A 16,621-nucleotide genomic window follows, 5' to 3' on the forward strand; every position below is an offset into this window, starting at 1 on the left:
ATCAAAACCTCATCAGAGAATCCTCGTTGACAGAGTAGCCCCAAACCTATGGCAAGGTCACTCAAGGACAATGAGGATTCGACAAACCCAATTAGCCTATAGTATCCATCCGCAGGCTAGAATCTGCCTGAGCCAAACTATGTGTCCAGTTGTTGTTGATATCATTTTGGACTTAGAACATAAAACATTTGTCAGTACGGCATAGGAACAGGTTCTTCAGTAATGATGTTCGTTGAACTAGTTACACTACTGATGCCCACTCCCTTTTGCCAGCATGTGGTCCATATCCTCCATTATCTACAAATTCCTGTGTCTATCTAGGAGCCTCTTAAATATCTCTTTCATTAATGCCTCAACCACTACCCTTGGCAACATACTCCAGGCAACCATAAATCTCTGTGTAAAAAATATTGCACATCTCCTTTGAACCTTCACCCTCATTTTAAATGCATGCTCTCTGACTTTAGACATGTCTACACTGGAGGAAATATATTTGCTGTCTACTCTATCCCTCTCATAACTTTATAAACTTCTACCAGGTCTCTCCTCAATCTCTGCTACTCCTGGAAAAAAAAACAACCCTAGTTTGTTTTAACTGTCCATACAGCACATGCCCTCTAATCCAGGTAGCACCCTGGTAGAGCTCTTCTGCGCTCACCTCAAACCCTCCACTCCTCTCTATAATGGAATGGCCAAAACTGAATGCAATTTTCCAGATGTGTCTTAACAAGAGTTTTATAAAGCTGCAACATAACTTCTTGACTCTCGAACTCAGTCCCTCAGTTAATAAATGCACACATGCCATATGCTTTCATTACCATCCTAACAATCTTTACAATTACTTTCAGTGATTGGCTTAGCTGTGTACTCTATGCCTCTTATATTTGAGAAACTTCTATCAGCTCTCTCCTCAGCCAGAGAAAGTAATCCAAATTTGTCCTACCTCTCTTTTTAGTCCAAGGGTTTATGAACATCCCGTTTATGAATCTGGAAACTGTTACCAATTCCAAGGTTTCTCTGTGGACAACTGTATAGCCAGACTAGTTATAAACTTTAATATAGTCCACCAATGCTATGTGGATTATGATACATTTTTAGGAGCCATAAGATATGAAGAATCAACTTTGCTTGCCATATAGATATTAGGAATTTGCTGTGGTGCATTGGCACAACAGGCAAAAAACAAGATTCAACGATTTTAAAGAATAATGAATTATATAAAAATAAAATTGAAGTACAGATATGGAATAAGTTATGCACAAATACATAAATACCAGCATGTATTTACAATGTAAACAGCATTATAAAAATGGTTTAAACTGTAGTGCAGTAACTGAGGTGATAGATAGAATGGGGGGGGGGACTATCTAGAATAATTGATCAGATTAACTGCCTGGGGGAAAACAATTTTAAGTTTCTTGTTTTAGAAGTCCTGGAGTACTTCCCAGAAGGGAGCTTTTGCTGGGTGGATAGTGTCCGCAATTACTTTTTCCTACCTGCTTCTTTGTCCTGGACAGGTGTGACTCATACAGTGATGGTAGACTGCAGCCAATGACCCTTTCTGTTAACCTAACAGATCACTTTTGTTTTCAAGTATTGTGAGACAATGCTGCACCAAACCAGACAGTGAAGCTGATGTGAGGAAGCTCTCTATAAAGGCTATAGAATTGCACCAGTAAGTTCTAGGGAAGATGGAATTGTACCAACTGCCAGAAGAAGTACATCCTCTGATGACCCTTTTCGTTAATGAAGGAGAGATGTTTCTCCAACATGAGGTCCTGCAAAATAATGATTCCCAGGAATCCGAGTGTTAGTCATTCACTTACCATTACTCATGAATTTCTAAAACAATTATCTACAGAACATTCGCAGGGATTTGATGTTTTCCCAGTATATAATAAAGTCAACAAGGCCAGAAGAGCTTCAGTCTGATCTCCATATACATGAGCAAGATATCTAGGCTGTATCACCAAAAGAAGGGTTTGCATTTACAAAGTGCTTTGATCATCTCGGCTCAATCCACGAAGTTTCAGTGCTATCTGAAGTACTTTGTGAGTTATGTTAGCTTGATAGGAAGCATGGCAAATAATTGGAGCCTGGCAAATGGAGAAAAACAGTCAACAGGGAAACCTTTAGTGCTCCTCCTTGAAGCAATGTCATGGGATCCCTTGCATCCACCTTAACAGAGTCAGGGTTGTTGCATTGTTTGAGAAGTCATCATTCAAATGATAACATTGAACCAAGAGGGTACCAAACCATCAACTGACACCCGAACTCAAAGATCCAGCTAAGAGCCCACATGTAAAACACGCAGCCAAGTGTACCATCAGCTAATCTCCACCTCATCCAGAACATCCCCGTCTTCCCATGTGTGCATAGAGATCTCAGATGTACCATCACCTGACCTCCCTCTCATCCAGAACATCCCCCTCTTCCCATGTGTGCATAGAGATCTCAGATGTGGTGATCTGCCGATTGACAATTCTGTGGAGAGTGCAGGTCAGGCAGATGTATCTGCTTCTGCCTGTGGTCCTGCATAATTACAGCAAATTCAGTAAGAAAGATGCTTCATATTAGGCCAAGACCCACAAAAATGGTATTAGCTGTTTCTGGTGGGGTGAGACTGCTGCAGTCTATCTTTGTCTGCGTGGTACGTCATGGCACAGCAGTATAGTGACTAATGTAATGTTTTACAGCATCAGCGAGTGGGGTTCAATTCTTGTTGCTGTCTGTAAGGAATTTGTACATCCTCCCTGTGACACAGCATCCTCCAGATGCTCTAGTTTACTCTTATGTTCCAAAGATGTACTGGTTGTGGTTAGTAAGTTATGGGGATGCTGTGTTGGTGCTGGAAGCATGGTGACACTTGTGGGCTGCTCCCAGCACATCCTCAGACTGTGTTGGTCATTCATGCAAACAACACATTTCACTGCACCTTTCTATATTTTGATGTATAAGTGAAAAATGAAGCTAATCTATCTTTAAGGTGATGCCTGCCGTCTGTCAACATTTCCCAGAGACCAGTACTGTGGGATATTGACAACAAAAGGCCAGGAAAAGACCTGCCCTGGATTTATAATGACTGAGCCATCAGGAGAAGACCATTTCCAAATCCTCCATGCCACAGGTACATCATCTCTTGTCAATATCCCAGCAATGGAATGACAGGCTGAAAGCTTCCTCTCCCTCGTACAGACTTCACCTAGAGATAATCATACTGACCTCAATCGGATGGGTATTTTTCAGTAACCCATTTTCTGTAAAGCACAATAGACCAAGCTTTCACGCAGCGAGAAAGAAGCCAGAAAGCAAATGGTGGAGGTGAGGAGTATCAAAATGGAATTCCAAGTAACTTCCAGCATGGGTCAGTGCCTGAAAACTGGAGGCTTTGCTTTGTCGTACTCCCTTCACACTAAGCAGTCATGACAAAATATCCACCACGTAGTGCAGATAGAAACCATAACCATAGAAACTACAACACAGAAACAGGCCTTTTGGCCCTTCTTGGCTGTGCCGAACCATTTTCTGCCTAGTCCCACTGACCTGCACATGGACCATATCCCTCCATACACCTCCCATCCATGTATCTGTCCAATTTATTCTTAAATGTTAAAATAGAACCCGCATTTACCACCTCATCTGGCAGCTCATTCCATATTCCCACCACTCTCTGTGAGAAGAAGCCCTCCCCCAATGTTCCCTTTAAACCCTTCCCCCCTCACCCTTAACCCATGTCCTCTGGTTTTTTTCTCCCCTTGCCTCAGTGGAAAAAGCCTGCTTGCATTCACTCTATCTATACCCATCATAATTTTATATACCTCTATCAAATCACCCCTCATTCTTCTACGCTCCAGGGAATAAAGTCCTAACCTATTCAACCTTTCTCTGTAACTGAGTTTCTCAAATCCTGGCAACATCCTCATAAACCTTCTCCGCACTCTCTCAACCTTATTAATATCCTTCCTGTAATTTGGTGACCAAAACTGAACACAATACTCCAGATTCAGCCTCACCAATGCCTTATACAACCTCATCATAACATTCCAGCTCTTATACTCAATACTTTGATTAATAAAGGCCAATGTACCAAAAGCTCTCTTTATGACCCTATCTACTTGTGACACCACTTTTAGGGAATTTTGTATCTGTATTCCCAGATCCCTCTGTTCTACTGCACTCCTCAGTGCCTTACCATTAACCCTGTATGTTCTACCTTGGTTTGTCCTTCCAACGTGCAATACCTCACACCTGTCTGTATTAAACTCCATTTGCCATTTTTCAGCCCATTTTTCCAGCTGGTCCAAATCCCTCTGCAGGCTCTGAAAACCTTCCTCACTGTCTACTACACTTCCAATCTTTGTATCATCAGCAAATTTGCTGATCCAATTTACCACATTATCATCCAGATCATTGATATAGATGACAAATAACAATGGACCCAGCACTGATCCCTGTGGCACACCACTAGTCACAGGCCTCCACTCAGAGAAGCAATTCTCTACCACCACTCTTTGGCTTCTTCCATTGAGCCAATGTCTAATCCAATTTACCACCTCTCCATGTATACCTAGTGACTGAATTTTCCTAACTAACCTCCCATGCGGGACCTTGTCAAAGGCCTTACTGAAATCCATGTAGACAATATCCACTGCCTTCCCTTCATCCACTTTCCTGGTAACCTCCTCAAAGAACTCCAATAGATTGGACAAACATGACCTACCACGCACAAAGCCATGTTGACTCTCCCTAATAAGTCCCTGTCTATCCAAATGCTTGTAGATTCTGTCTCTTAGTACTCCCTCCAATAACTTACCTACCACCGAAGTTAAACTCATCGGCCTATAATTTCCCGGATTACTTTTCGATCCTTTTTTAAACAACGGAACAACATGAGCCACTCTCCAATCCTTTGGCACCACACCCGTAGACAGTGACATTTTAAGTATTTCTGCCAGGGCCCCCGCAATTTCAACACTAGTCTCCTTCAAGGTCCGAGGGAACACTCTGTCAGGTCCCAAGGATTTATCCACTTTAATTTTCCTCAAGACAGCAAGCATCTCCTCCTTTTCAATCTGTACAGTTTCCATGATCTCACTACTTGATTCCCTCAATTTCATAGACTTCATGCCAGTTTCCTTAGTAAATACAGACGCAAAAAACCTATTTAAGATCTCCCCCATTTCCTTTGGTTCCACACATAGCCGACCACTCTGATCTTCAAGAGGACCAATTTTATCCCTTACAATCCTTTTGCTCTTAATATACTTGTAAAAGCTCTTTGGATTATCCTTCACTTTGACTGCCAAGGCAACCTCATGTCTTCTTTTAGCCCTCCTGATTACTTTCTTAAGTATTTTCTTGCACTTCTTATACTCCTCAAGCACCTGATTTACTCCCTGTTTCCTATACATTTCATACAACTCCCTCTTCTTCTTTATCAGAATTGCAATATCCCTTGAGAACCAAGGTTCCTTATTCCTATTCAATTTGCCTTTAATCCTGACAGGAACATACAAACTCTGCACTCTCAAAATTTCCCCTTTGAAGGCTTCCCACCTACCAATCACATCTTTGCCAGAGGACAACCTGTCCCAATCCACGCTTTTTAGGTCCTTTCTCATTTCTTCAAATTTGGCCTTCTTCCAGTTCAGAACCTCAACCCTAGGACCAGATCTATCCTTGTCCATGATCAAATTGAAACTAATGGTGTTATGATCACTGGAATCAAAGTGCTCCCCTACACAGATTTCCGTCACTTGCCCTAACTCGTTTCCTAACAGGAGATCCAATATTGCATCCCCATTAGTTGGTCCCTCTATATATTGATTTAGAAAACTTTCCTGAATACATTTTACAAACTCTAAACCATCTAGACCCCTGACAGTATGGGAGTCCCAATCAATGTATGGAAAATTAAAATCCCCTACCACCACAACTTTATGTTTCCTTCAGTTGCCTGCTATCTCTCTGCAGATTTGCTCTTCCAAGTCTCGTTGACTATTGGGTGGTCTGTAATACAATCCCACTAATGTGGCCATATCTTTCCTGTTTCTCAGCTCCACCCATAAGGACTCAGTAGACAAGCCCTCTAATCTGTCCTGCCTAAGCACTGCTGTAATATTTTTCCTAACAAGCAAAGCTACTCCCCCACCTTTCATTCCTCTGCCTCGATCACATCTGAAACATCGGAACCCTGGAATATTAAGCTGCCAGTCCTGCCCTTCCTGTAGCCAAGTTTCACTAATTGCTATAACATCATAATTCCACGTGTCAATCCACGCCCTCAACTCATCCGCCTTCCCCGCAATACTCCTAGCATTGAAATATATACACCTCAGAAGATTTTTACCACCACTCACAACCTTTCTATCAGTGGATTTGCTTAAACTTTCAACATCATTTATTTTCACCCCAGCCACACTGTCAGCTCTGGCACTCTGGTTCCCATCCCCCTGCAAATCTAGTTTAAAGCCTCCCCAATAGCACTAACAAACCACCCTGAAAGGATATTGGTCCCCCTGTAGTTCAAGTGTAACCCATCTCTCTTGTACAGGTCCCACCTGCCCCAGAAGAGGTCCCAATGATTCTGAAATCTGAAACCCTGCCCCCTACACCAGTTCCTCAGCCACTTGTTCCTCCTCCAGAGCATCCTATTCCTACCCTCACTGGCACCTAGCACAGGTAGCAATCCTGAGATTACCACCCTTGAGGTCCTGCTTTTCAACTTCCTACCAAGCTCTTTATACTCACTGTCCAGGACCTCCTCACTCTTCCTTGCTATGTCATTGGTACCGATGTGCACCACGACATCCGGCTGGTCACCCTCCCACTTCAGAATGTCATGCAATCGATCAGAGACATCCTTGACCCTGGCACCCGGAAGGCAACAAACCATCCTGGATTCTCTGTCACGACCACAGAACCTCCTATCTGCACCTCTAACTATTGAATCTCCTATCACTACTGCTCTCCTCTTTTTCCACCCTCCCTTCTGCACTGCAGAGCCAGACCCAGTGCCAGAGATTCGGCTACTGCAGCTTGTCCCAGGTAAGTCATCCTCCCCAACAGTATCCAATGCGGTATACTTGTTGTTCAGGGGAATGGCCACAGGGGAACCCTGCCCTGCTTGCCCTTTCCTCTTCCCTCGCCTAACAGTGACCCAATTTCCTGTCCTCTGCTCCTTTGGCGTAACTACCTCCCTGTAGCTACTATCTATAATCTCCTCATTCTCTCGAATGATCGCAGGTCATCCAGCTCCTGCTCCAGTTCCCTAACGCGGTTTGTTAGGAGCTGCAGCTGGATGCACTTCTTGCAGGTGTCGTTGTCAGGGACACCAGAGGGCTCCCTGACTTCCCACATCCTGCAAGAGGAGCATTCCAACATCCTGCCTGGCATTCTCACTGCACTAAACAATCTGAACAAAATACTTACCGGAACCTACCCTGACCTCTGCGTGTTCTCACCGAAGCCTGTTTGAGCCAAAGCCGTCCCACTCTGACTCAGTCCACTCCGACGATGGCCGCTACAACAATGGCCGCTGTATATGGAGGTCTGCTTTTAAACCTTGGCGCTCTACGTCACGCGCCTGCGCAGTGCAGACCCTTCTCCCCGAGCAGTGTTTAAAAAAAAACTTTTTCTACCCGATTTCTTCCACTCTTCTTCAGCTGCTTGCTTCGGCCAGTAAGAACAAAACACATCTGTTTTCATCGATCATCAAAAGAAATATGTGTTACATCTGCAATTTACTGCACACTGTGTCATAAGAAATGCAAATCAATGTTCTACCTACTGTGTCAGTTGAGGAATCAATGTGTTTGGCATTATCTTGTCTTCTTGAATCCATAACAACTGTGGAATATGTCAGATTAACAATAATATGTTAAGCTGAAGTAAAGCAACCATACTGAAGAGTGTAAGAATGAGTTGGATCAAGATGATTCTGCCTCTGGTTAAACATTAAGAGTGCAATCATTCTGTACTATAACCACAAACCATTAATGAGTTTGATCTACCTTAATCTCAGTCACACTTATAAAGCTGTTTTATTGAGATTTGGGGTTGTAACCATGCAAGTTCATGTTCCTATGAATTTTTTCACTGGTTTTAAGAAAGCCATTAATCTATTTTTATAGGTGTATCTCAATTAACAAATTAATTGGAGTGTGACTTCTGAGCTGCTGACATACAGACAGCTGACAGATAGTTTTGTTTTAATAGCAACAGTAAAACAAATGCAATTATTAAATTTGCTTAAACATGTCTCTTTAAGCCACAGCCCTCATTTAAATCCTTTGCATCTAGAAAGAACCAAGCCACAATTCATAAGGGGTCATATTGAGTAACCAACTGAACAACAGTCACAGGACCAGACATCCAGCTCCCTGCGTGTGTACACAGTTCATTAAGATTATAACTGATCTTTTACATCAGTGCCACTTTTCTGAACTAATCAAAAACATCCCTTGATTTCCTAAATATCCAAAAAAATAACATTGACCTCTTTCTTGAATATACTCAGTGACTGAGACTTCCACAGCTCTTGGGTAGAAAATTCATATCCATTGAGTGAAGAACTGTCACATTATTTCAGTCTTAAACCATTGCCTTTATTCTGAAAGTGTACCCTGGTCCAGAATTCCTCATCTCACTTCTGAAAGACTAACCTGTTATTTTTGAGACAGTGACCTCCAATTCTGAATACCCTCGCTAGAGGAAGCATCATCCCCATGCGTCTCTAGTCAAACCCTGATAGGATGTTCAGTGACATTGCCAGACATTCATCTAAACTCAGGAGATGAGGTTCAATTTGCCTAAATCATCCTCAGATGACAAATCACTCCGCTGTTCAGGAAACAGTTTGGTGAACCTCGAGAACCAGTACATCCTCCTTCGACAGAGGGAGCACGCCTGTACACACTGTAGATATTCCAGGTGTGGTCACATCAGTACTGTCTGCTTCAATTAATTGCCAGTCTTCAAATGGATATGCGGTGATGGGCATTTGGATTGACCATGGGTACTTCTTGAGGCAGTGGGTCCCACAGGGATAAAATACCAGGATATTGACCATTGACAACAGAGGAATGATAACTGTCACAAAGTCAGGGGGGCAAGTAACTTGGAGATGGGGTAATTGCACAACATATCCTGCTGTTACTGTCAAAGCCAGGATTAAAATTCTCCACTAACAACTGAAGGAATATTTTATTTCAAAACAAAGATTTGCCCACTCTATGGGATTATCTTGATCATGTAACTGTCCTTTCTGAAGGTGAATGATGAAGCACTTCACCTCCCTAAGGTATGAGGTACTTCTAATATGTTACCACATTAATGAAAGCATTATTATTAATTCATTTTTGCACATATCAGTCACAGAAGCAAAGTTACAACCGTAAAAATTTCTAAGTCTGTTATCTGCAACTGATTAACTGACCAAACAATAATTACTATTAATGATATATTTTCAGTTTTAAACCAGAGTTAGCTTATTATTAATTTTAAAACCTGTTTGCTCAACAATGAAATACATTTACTTTCTTCAGGAACTGATTAAGTTACCCACAAGAAGTTAATACACAAAACCAAAGTCCAATACAAGCTCAAGAAAGAGCACTTCATCTTCTGACTGCGCACATTACTTCATTCCACACTTAATATCAAACTTAACACTCCAGGGAATAAGCTATTATAGCTTTGATTCTCAAATTTCTACTTTTTAATTTGTTCTTTAGATCTTATTCAATTTCCATTATATTTTAGTCATAGGATGATAGGGGCCATTCAGCCTGCCTAGTCCATGCCAACCAAAATGACTCATCCAAGTTACTCTCATTTGCCAGGATCTAGTCAACAACCTTCTAAACCTTTCCTGTCAAAGTAACTGTCCATCTGTTTCTTAAAGTTGTTACAGCTGCCTCAACCACTTCCTCTAGCAGCTGATTCCTTGTACAATCCCTTGTGTACAGACTTGTGCCTCAAGTTCTTCCTAAATCTTTCACTTCTCACCTTAGACGTGAGAAGCACGGAGGAACATCTGGAGAAACTTCTGAAATGCCCAGTTCGCTGCCGCTGCTACTGTGTGATCGAGAAACTCCAAAGGGGAAGGTCCCAAATCCTTGGCTTTGCCTGTTGCTTGGTGACCGGGGCTGGGATCGAAATGCTCGGCAGAGATTGTGCTCGGTGCTTGGTGTTGGAGGGCTAGTCGGAGGCTCGAAGTTTTCGGACAGACTTAGAGTTGGACTGTGGTCGGGTGCTTCCAGGATGCTGCATCGGCAAGCTTGCGATGCTGGAAGCTCATGGCAGGGAGAGTTTTCTTCCTTCTACCGTCTATGTGAGATGATGGGACTTTCAAGAGATTTTGAGACTTTTTTTTACTGTCCCCTTAGTCTGTTCTTTATCAAATTACGGTATGGCTTGCACTGTTGTAACTATATGTTATAATTATGTGGTTTTTGTCAGTTTTTCAGTCTTGGTCTGTCCTGTGTTTTTGTGATATCACACTGGAGGAACATTGTATCATTTCTTAATGCATGCATTACTAAATGACAATAAAATAGGACTGCGTGCCCTCATAATCTAATCTAATCTAATCTAAAAATCCATGTCCTCTGATTTACGATTCCCTGTGAAAGGAGATTGGATAGAGGTATACAAAATTATGAAAGGTATAGATAGGGTAAATGCAAGCAGGCTTTTTCCACTGAGGTTGGGTGGGGCTACAACTAGAGGTCATGGGTTAAGGGTGAAGGATGAAAAGTTTAAGGAGAACATGAGGTGAAACTTCTTCACTCAGAGGGTCATGACAGTGTGGAACGAACTGTCAGCGCAAGTGGTGCAAACTAGCTTGATTTCATCACTTAAGAGTTTTGGATAGAACAAGGATGGTAGGGGTATGGAGGGCTCTGGTCGGTGCATATTGATGGGAATAAGCAGTTTAAATAGTTTGGCATGCGCAAGGTCGGTTGAAGGGCCTGCTTCTGTGCTGTACTTTTCTAGGGCTCTATAACTCTGGGAAAAAAATGCACTAAGTGTATCCTCCCTATCCATGCCTCTCGTGATTTTATACACCTCTATATCAACATCTCTCAATCTCATCTGCTCTAAGGAATAAAGTTTGATTCTGTCCAAGCTCTCCCTATAACTCAGTCCCTCAAGTCCTGGCAGCATACTTGTAAATCTTTTCTCTACTCTTCCAATTTAATAACATCTTTTATATAGCAGAGTGACCAAAACAGAACACAATACTTCAACAGCAGCCTCACCATTTATTTATTTATTATTTATTTATTTATTATTTATTATGGTAAGTTCTTTCTCTTTGTATTTGCACAGTTTGTTGTCTTTTGCACACTGGTAGAACACCCAAGTTGGTGCAGTCTGACATTGAGTCTATTATGGTTATTATTCTATTATTCATTTACTGAGTATGCTGCTATTGAAGTATTATGTTCTGTTTTGGTCGCTCTGTTATACAAAAGATGTTATTAAATTGGAAGAGTAGAGAAAAGATTTACAAGTATGCTGCCCACAAGAAAATGAACCTCTTGGTAGTATATGGTTTGATAAGAAATTTACTTTGAACTTTAAACTTTGAATCAGCCTCCTATACAAGTGTACTATGACTTCCCAACTTTTGACTATTGAAGACATTCTTCAGCACCCTGACTGCTTGTGACTCCACTTTCAGTGAACCATGTACTTGTACTTCAAGGTCCCTCTGTTCTACAGCACTCCCCAGTGATCTGCAATTCTCTGTGAAAGTCCCACCTGGAGTTACTTTTCAAATTGCAGCACTGCGCACGTATCCAAGTTAAAATCCATTTACCATTTACTGTTATTCACTCACCAAGGTCCTCCTGCAATTGTTCACAACCTTCTTCATTATCCACAAAACCAGTTATCTTTGTGTATTTTGCAAATGTATTAATGTTGCCTTGTACATTCCTATCCAAATCATTGGGACTAACAATAATGTCCCAGCATCAAATCCTGAGCATCCTCTGCTTCCTACTATCAAGGCAATAATGCATCCTATTAACCAGCTCTCTGTGGATTCTACACAATCGAACTTTCCAGAGCAGCCTACCATGTGGAACAATACCAAAGGCCTTACTAAAATCCATATAAATGATATCTGCTATAGTGCCCTTATTAGCTTTCTTTGTCACCTCATTAAAAACTTAATCAAGTTCATAAGACAAGATCAACCATGCACAGGAAGTCATTCTGACTACCCCATCTTTTCAGATGAACATTTAATTACTCTTAGAATTCTCTTCAGTAATTTACCTACCACAAGTGTTAAACTTATTGGCCTATAGTTTCTAGGATTTTCTTGGTCACCCTTCTTACACAGAAGAACAACATTTACCAACCTTTGAGATTTATACTTCCCCAAATGCGCCTTCTGTTATTCTCCAGCCATCATCATTCTCTTTCAGCTGTAATCACGGCCATTTGAGTCATTCTCAGCTGCCCTCCTTCTTGTCAAAGGCCTTCCCTTTGCTTCTCCCCCAAATTCCTCTCCCTTTCCCCTGCATCTTAAAGCTTGATTCAGCTCTACTTTCTCCCCAATTCTGAGTGATTTTAAATATTAATTTTATTTCGCTTCACAGAAGTTGCTGGATGTCATTTTATATTTTCATTTCAAATTTCCAGCTTCTGTGGTATTTTTGGACTATGCTGAGCCATTTTGGAACTAGCATGTGAAATCCTTCCTTTCACTGTCCTATCAACATTTTCCAGGAACCATGAGCCTGTACCCCTGGGTCTTTCTGTTCTATCGCACTCCTCAGGGTCGTCCCAAGAGCCTGGAAATCCCACTAGTCTGGAATCACCAGACTATGCAGCAGGAGACCGAATTTCATTCAAGCATCACCAAAATTAAAATTAAAAAATTGAAGTGGTTTTCTCCCAGGTACAAAGTACTATGTGTAGACACAGTAATCTACACTTAGCAGGGTGATATGTGGAAATCTGTCTATAATATTTTTTAAAAACTGCATTTAAAGGTAATAAAGCATGATAAATATTGAATTACTGTAGATATCACACCCTTAATTGCCGCTTAATTTGACTTTGGAATTATTATTGCAAAAAGAGCACTGGGTACACTGTTGATGAAATAATAGTAACAGTATGATTACCACTAATGACCTGTTCCTGCTGCTGGTGCAGCTGTTTCCTTCCCTGCTCCACTTTCTCACCATCCGTCTGTGTTCCTTGGAGTTTAGACGATTGAGGGGTGACCTTATTCAAGCGTACATGAGTCTGAGGAGGCTTGACTGTGTAGATGTTGGAATGTCCTTACCACGTGGGAGAGTCACAAACAAAGGGATATGCCTACAAGGGCCGGTCACTCAAAACAGAGGTTTGTAGAAATTTCTTCCCAAAGGATGGTGAATCTCTGGAATTCTCTGCTCCTGACAGCAGTGGAAGCCAGATCCAGAGATATATTTAAGGTGGAGAATATAGTGTATCAAAGCAAGAATATAAGTTAGAATGTCAAAGCAAAGATCTAATGATGAGGCTTTATAAGTCAGACCACGCTTGAAGTATTGTGAGCAGTTTTTGGTCCCATATCTAAAAAAGGACATGCTGGTATTGGCGAGTGTTCAGAGGAGGGAATGAAAGAGTTAATGTACGAGGGACATTATAGACTCACTGGAGTTTAGAAGAACTGGTGGGGGGGATCTCTTTGAAACTTATTGAATATTGAAAGGCCTTTATAGGGTGGACATGGAGAGGATGTTTCCTATAGTGGGGAAGTCTAGAACCAGAGGGCACAACCTCAGAATACAAGGATGTTCCTTTGGAACAGTGATGATGAATTTCTTTAGCCAGAGTGTCATAAATCTGTCAAATTGCCAGAGATGGCTGTGGAGGCCAAGTCATTGACGATATTTAAAGTAGAGGTTGATAGTAAGTGTGTCAAAGGACAGTGGGAGAGAGCAGGGAATGGGGTTTAGAGGGAAAATCTATCAGCCATGTTGGAATGGTGAAGCAGATCCGGGGGAACCAAATGGCCTAATTCTATTCTATATAGGAACAGCATTAGGCCATTTGGCCCATTTATTTATTCCTCACAGAGACGTCAAAACATAGAGTGAAATGCCTTAACAACCATCACAACCTAAGGATGTGCTGGGGGCAGCTTACAAGTATTCCCACTCATTCCTGCATCAAGTTAGCATGTCGACAATGCTCAACAGAACAACACGGAACACAACAAGCAACAAAACATCCACACCAAAAACAAACTTCCGCTAATGCCCCACCTCCCCCTCATACCCCATCCGTTATTTATTTATTTATTTATATACACACATTCTTTTTCTCTCTGTCCTTTTTCTCCCTCTGTCCCTCTCACTGTCCCCCTTGCCCATCCTCTGGGCTTCCCCCTTCCCCCTTTTCTTTCTCCCTAGGCCTCCTGTCCCATGATCCTCTCATATCCCTTTTGCCAATCACCTGTCCAGCTCTTGGCTCCATCCCTCCCCCTCCCCCTCCTGTCTTCTACTATCATTTTGGATCTCCCCCTCCCCCTCCCACTTTTAAATCTCTTACTAGCTCCTCTTTCAGTTAGTCCTGACGAAGGGTCTCGGCCCGAAACGTCGACTGTCCCTCTTCCTGGAGATGCTGCCTGGCCTGCAGCGTTCACCAGCAACTTTATGTGTGTTGCTTGAAATTCCAGCATCTGCAGATTTCCTCGTGTTTGCGACACCAAAAACAAGCCCTTCTTTCCTTCCTCCCACCCACTTAATGGTCCTATGGAGATAGGCAAATAGCTGAAAGATCAAGGGTTATGGAGAACTGGCATAAGAAAAGGAGATGAAGCTACCATAGATCAACTATAATTGTATTGAATGGTGGGGCAGGTTTAACTGGCCTGGTAGCTCAAACCTGCTCCTATTTTCTCATTTAATTGTGTTTGCTCATCCAGCCATCCAATGCCTCATCAAGTGTTGCTTATCATGTCCAAAATTCACAGGAAGGACAGATGAGGTGATCCTTAATTCGGCGTACATCCAGTTGGCAGTACCTCCTCTGAGGATTCCCTGGATGAATGATCTCCTACCTACCCTGGAGATTCAGTAATTAGCAGCATGACTGTAGAGACAGAATTATAAGCTTCATACAGTGGCATGCAGAAGTTTGGGCACCCCTGGTCAAAATTTCTGTTACTGTGAATAGTTAAGTGAGTAGAAGATGAACTGATCTCCAAAAGTCATAAAGGTAAAGATGAAACATTCTTTTCAATATTTTAATCAAGATTAGTGCATTATTTTTGTTTTGTACAATTTTAGAGTGAAAAAAAGGAAAGGAGCACCCCAAGAGATTTGAACTCTCAGATAACTTTTACCAAGGTCTCAGACCTTAATTAGCTTATTAGGGCTATGGCTTGTTCACAGTCATCGTTAGGAAAGGCCAGGTGATGCAAATTTTGAAGCTTTATAAATACGCTGACTCTTCAAACCTTGTCCCAACAATCAGCAGCCATGGGCACCTCTAAGCAGCTGCCTAGCACTCTGAAAATTAAAATAAATGCTGCCCACAAAGCAGGAGAAGGCTATAAGAAGATAGCAAAGCGTTTTCAGATAGCCGTTCCCTTAGTTCGTAATGTAATTAAGAAATGGCAGTTAACAGGAATGGTGGAGGTCAAGTTGAGGTCTGGAAGACCAAGAAAACTTTCCGAGAGAACTGCTCGTAGGATTGCTAGAAAGGCAAATCAAAACCCCCGTTTGACTGCAGAAGACCTTCAGGAAGATTTAGCAGACTCTGGAGTGGTGGTGCACTGTTCTACTGTGCAGTGAAACCTGCACAAATATGACCTTCACGGAGGAGTCAACAGAAGAAAACTTTTCCTGCGTCCTCACCACAGAATTCAGCATCAGAAGTTTGCAAAGGAACATCTAAACAAGCCTGATGCATTTTAGAAACAAGTCCTGTGGACTGGTGAAGTTAAAATAAAACTTTTTGGCCGCAATGAGCAAAGTCATGTTTGGAGAAAAAAGGGTGCAGAATTTCATGAAAAGAACAACTCTCTAACTGTTAAGCATGGGGGTGGATCGATTATGCTTTGGGCTTGTGTTGCAGCCAGTGGCATGGGCAACATTTCACTGGTAGAGGGAAGAATGAATTCAATTAAATACCAGCAAATTCTGGAAGCAAATGTCACACCGTCTGTAAAAAAGCTGAAGATGAAAAGAGGATGGCTTCTGCAACAGGATAATGATCCTAAAAACACCTCAAAATCCACAATGGACTACCTCAAGAGGTACAAACTGAAGGCTTTGCCATGGCCCTCACAGTCCCCTGACCTAAACATCATTGAAAATCTGTAGATAGACCTCAAAAGAGCAGTGCATGCAAGACGGCCCAAGAATCTCACAGAACTAGAAGCCTTTTTCAAGGAAGAATGGGCAAAAAATCCCCCAAACAAGAATTGAAAGACTCTTAGCTGGCTACAGAAAGCTGTGATACTTACCAAAGGGGGTGATACGAGGTACTCACCATGCAGGGCACCCAAACTTTTGTTTTGGGCCCTTTTCCTTTTTTGTTATTTTGAAACTGTAAAAGATGGAAATAAAAAAGTAATCTTGCTTAAAATATTAAAGAAATA

The sequence above is a fragment of the Mobula birostris genome, chromosome 21 (genome assembly GCF_030028105.1).
Source record: "Mobula birostris isolate sMobBir1 chromosome 21, sMobBir1.hap1, whole genome shotgun sequence".
Taxonomy (NCBI): Eukaryota; Metazoa; Chordata; class Chondrichthyes; order Myliobatiformes; family Myliobatidae; genus Mobula; species Mobula birostris.